Here is a 4,667-nt window from a genome sequence, read left to right on the forward strand (position 1 = left end):
TCACCACATGTCAAGGAGCAAAAAGCACAACACTCAGCATCTCTCACCCCCAAATCCCAGCACGAGGGCTCCTGTTGACACCCAAGTTAACAATTAGGTGGGTTAATTGAGGACACAGCTGTCTGCTTAACACTGCTTTTCTCTCACACCCATTTTCCTTGCTGCTAACCATCGCCGGTGGTGGTCGAAGCCACTTGGCACTGTCACAATTCCCACTTCATGCCTGCATTTTCAATTAACACTCTTTTTTTTTTTTTTTTTTGCTGGGATTGATGATTTTTGCACATTTGCTGGGAATCAAACAATCCTGTTGGCACTCCTCAGCGCGTAGGTCATGTTCTGCAGGTCTCCCCAGCTTTAAGGGTGCCTGTGCTTTTAGGAGAGAGCTGTATCATGATGCCCCTGTAGGCACAGAAGACATGAGGAGCAGACAGCAGTTAGCACGTGTCACTAAACGCATCCGTAACCACTCAGTGAGTATATAACAGCACAGCATATAGGGCCTGAAGTGCTACAGATTCAACTGTTGTCCAGCATCAGCCCAAAGCAGGAGCAGGTTCTCACGGAGTTGTGGCAGAGTAGAGTCAATGAGGAAGAAGCAGGACATCACCATCACATCCACACAGCCAGGGGAGGTGAGCAGCCCCAGGTTTGTTTGAAGCTAAGCCTCCGATTTTTCACTCTAAAGCCCATCTTTTAGGGAAAAAAATAAAATAAAATAAAATAAAAATCTCAAGGCCCCGGTTTAACTTGTGTTTCAGATGTGTGGGGTGGGATGGAGCCCTGGCAGCAGGACAGGCAGCCCAGCAGTGGCAGCTTATCGGGACTGCACAGTGCATGATGAAACCTACACATTCATTTCTTTTACGTGCAGAAGAGGACAAGGTTGGAAAGCACCTAGAGGCTTTGTACCCAAGGAAAATGCTGTTCGTGCTGCAGGGGTGGTGAGGAGGTCAGCATGCAGGGCTTGCTCCCCCCCCCCCCCCTTATCTGGCTGCCCTGTGCATCTTGCAGCATCTTCCTCCGGTCCTTCCCGCTGCATCCTGCTCTTGGTCTCAGCTGCTGCGCTTTGCTGGGCTGGTCAGCAGGGAATTTCCTCCCACTGGAGCAGTGCTCGCATGGCACCCAGCCAGGGAACCCAGCTCCGGGCCGGTGCTGCCAGCAGCCTTTGGCAAAGGAGCACAGCGAGGGCTTTCCTGGGCACAAGGGAGAGGAGTATATTCCTCCCGAGATGAAAAACCATGCTAAAAACAAACAACCCGGTTCAGTGGTTCAGGTTAAAAAGAAACAGTAGCATGTTTTTTGTTTTTTTTTTTTTTTTCCTCTTGAGTTCATTTGTTGGAGGATGGAGTCTCAGAGATGCAACATCAACAAAATGCACATTGAGTCAAAGTGAAATATTTCATTCAACCTACACAGGAAAGCGTCTTATGTTATTTGATGGCTAATCACCCTTCTGTGTAAGCTTCCACTTATTTATGCATGTAATGTTTTCAGGCTGATTTTAAAACAAGAAATGCTGATTCAAAAAGAAGAGCCAGAAAGTTTTGGTTCAAAGCACCTTTCTTTCTCAGATACACAGAAACGTGCAGACTGGGGTCAGAATTGCTCACTGCATGATTGAACCACTGAATAATTTCTGTCCTGCACGGGGCTCTAGCCCACAGTGGCTTTACTTTCATCGAAATAAATAAGAGCAAGGGAAGAAGTGAAACCTGGAGGTCGCTGGTAGCCTTCCCAAACTTTTTCCAGGATATCCCCTTTCCCCCATGCCCTGGGTTTCGTGCCAAGCACGGCTAAGGGACGGTGACCAGTGACCTCCCCCTCATCCCACAGCCACGTCTGATAGAGAAGCGAGGTTAGGTTCCGGTCCCACCATACCAAAGCTCTCCGGGTCCCCAGGGATGGCATGGTGACACCACATCGGCGCCAGGACCCGCGTCGGGCTCGGCGATGGGCGACCGCAGCCGCTGGGGTCCGACACGGAGCCGCCGGGTGTAGTCTGCGAGCCGGAGGAAGCGAGGAGCCAGCGTACAACCTGAACTTGGTCAGCCGCGACCCGAACCCCGAAGAGGAAAGCCTGCACGCATGACGTCTTCCTGTTAGGAAATATTAATCACAGCTGTGTCCAAACATGGTAAACGAAACCTCAGGAAAACCACTCCTTTGGCGACCGAGTGCTGCACGCCGTCATGTTCAGGAAGGCCCTCGTGCCTCAAAGGCAGGACCCACCCGGCAGCAGGGCACCGTCTGCAGTTACGTATTGCCTCCACGACGTCTGCATCTGTGAAACAAATTCAGCTCATCCCTGCCGTGCTTTGGGAGCTGTCACTGTTAGGTGTTAGAGCTTTAGGTTTTAAGGAGCATCCCTGAGAGAAGGCAGCATCATAACCCAGGGATTCTCACCACGCTGCTTGTTGATGGTCCAGCTCCAGCTTGTGGGGCAAAAATACAGCAAAAGAGCAAAACTGAGCAATTCCAGGTAAACCTGTGCCTCGCCTGCTGATGGAAGGGGTTTGATCACTCGGGTCAGAAACCTGCAGCTCTCTGGAAGCTCCTGGTGGCGTGTCAACATCTTCAGCTGAACACCACAGCAACCAGAGCTGGGGGAACCTGGTGCCCCAGGCTCCCCGCTGCCCCCCAAACTCCAGGGTTTGCAACACCTTCCTTGCCACAAGAAAACTCACACATAATGCACGCTCAGCAAAAATAATTAAAAAAAAAAAAAAAAAAAAAAGTCCTCCTTCACCATCTTTTTAATACCACTTTCAAAGTCCCCACCGCATCTCTTCCTGTCCCACTAACCCTGCTGCTCATAGGGCCCTGCACTGGCAGGGAGTGGAATAAAAATCATCACTTTTAATGTCCCTCCATCCCCCCAAGACGCATCTGCTGGTAGAACTGCACTGCGACATGAACCCATAAAATATCACAACTCTTGCTGGCGGGGCCTTAAATCCTTCTGAGGGCCAAACCTTACTTATAGGGCCAAAGTCCTTTCTGGGGTACCTTAGAGGACAACTCTTTCTCAAAAGGATCAAACTTATTTGGTGGCCAACCTATGTCCAGGGGCTCTAAATCAATTCTGGGGGCCCAAATCCCCTTGGGGGATCTACACTCAGCAATAGGGCCCAAACACCTCTTGGGTCCCAAATCCCTTTTGTGGCCCAGCCTGCCTGAGAAGCTCTTTGAGGGGCTCAAACCCCTTTCAGAGGTCAGTTCTTGCTCATGGGTCCCAAAACACCTTGTGGGGCCCAAACCTATGGGGTCCTAATTCAGGTTTGTGTCCAAGCTGTGCCCATGGATCCCAAAACTCATGTGGAAGCCCAAACACCTTGTTGGGCTCAAACCCATTGCCTGTGGGTCCCAAAACCCTGAAGGGACCAAGTCATCTGTGAGGCCCAAATCCATTTCGGGGTCCAAGCTGTGGATCCTGGGGGTTTGTTGCTTGTGAGTCCCCAGATGCCAGGTGGGATCTGAATCCTCTGAGACATCCAAACCCATTTTGGGGTCCCAGTGTGCCTGTGGGTCACCAAACCCTTGTGGAATCTGAATTCTCTGAAGCATCCAAACCAATTTTGGGTCTCAGCATGGCTGTAGGTCCCCAACCCTTTGTGCGATCTAAACACCAAGGCATCCAAACCCATTTTTGGGTCCCAGAGTGGTTGTGGGTGCCCAACCCCTTGTGGGATCTGAACACCCTGAGGTGTCCAAACCCATTTTGGGGTCCAGAGTGGTTGTGGGTCCCCACATGCCATGTGAATTCTGAATTCTCTGAGGCATCCAAACCCATTTTGGGGTCCCAGCATGCCTGTGGGTCCCAAACCCCTTATGGGGTCTGAGTATCTTGAAGCATCCAACGCCATTCGGGGGTCCCAGTGTGTCTGTTGGTCCCCAACCCCTTGTGGGATCTGAATCCTCTGAGGCATTCAAACCTATTTTGGGGTCCCGGAGTGGTTGTGGGTCCCCAACCCTTTGCAGGCTCCGAACATCCTGAGTCCCCCAAACCCATTTGAATCCCATCACAGACACAACTCCCACCCCCGGTAGCACCCCACTTGATACACCCAATCCACTCCTTAACCTTCCTCGAGCCACTCCTTAACCGTGTGTCGCCTCCCCCCCACCCCGTGTCCCCCACCCCGTGCGGCCGCCACCCGGCGCCTCAACGGCCCCTCAGGGGCAGCGCCCCCGGCGGGCCGGGCGGGATGGCGGCGGCGGGGCCAGGCTAAGCCGAGCTTCAGCGCCCCGCCCGGGGAACGGAGGAAGGGAGGGAGGGGGGGGGAGAAGAGAAGCAGGAAACCGGGCGGGCCCGGGGCCGAGCCGGCCCCGCTCCTGTCACCGCCTGCGTCAGAGCCCGGAGTTTTCCACTGACGAAAAAGGGCAGCGCGGCGCGGCGCAGCCCCGGCAGCGGCAGAGCGGGAGGCGCCGCGCCAGGCACCGCCACCGCCACTGCAGCCGGAGCCGCCGCCGACACCCGCCGCCGCCTCCTCAGGTAAGGGGGTTGGCTGGGTTATCTGGGGGGTTTGGGTTCGTGCCGGGGGGTTTTGGGGGTGAATCCGTGATGGGGGGTTTGGGGGGGTCGGGGTCTGGTTGACTGTCCCCCCGGCCCCCCCTCCTTCCCAGCCGGGCTGGGGGTGAAGGGAGCTGGGGGGGGGGGGGGGGGG

At 54.3% G+C, this 4,667-nt stretch overlaps 1 protein-coding gene across 1 annotated transcript in view; it reads left to right on the plus strand.

Moving 5' to 3' along the window:
* The first annotated feature begins 4,267 nt into the window (after positions 1-4,267).
* The window catches only part of CSRNP1 (cysteine and serine rich nuclear protein 1), a 12,257-nt gene continuing 11,857 nt past the window's right edge, over positions 4,268-4,667 (plus strand). Inside the window, exon 1 of the mRNA XM_035318333.1 lies at positions 4,268-4,495. The gene's annotated coding sequence lies outside the window, so the exon portion shown is untranslated. The remainder of the gene's footprint in view (positions 4,496-4,667) is intronic.

Source organism: Oxyura jamaicensis, chromosome 2, assembly GCF_011077185.1.
Source record: "Oxyura jamaicensis isolate SHBP4307 breed ruddy duck chromosome 2, BPBGC_Ojam_1.0, whole genome shotgun sequence".
Classification (NCBI taxonomy): domain Eukaryota; kingdom Metazoa; phylum Chordata; class Aves; order Anseriformes; family Anatidae; genus Oxyura; species Oxyura jamaicensis.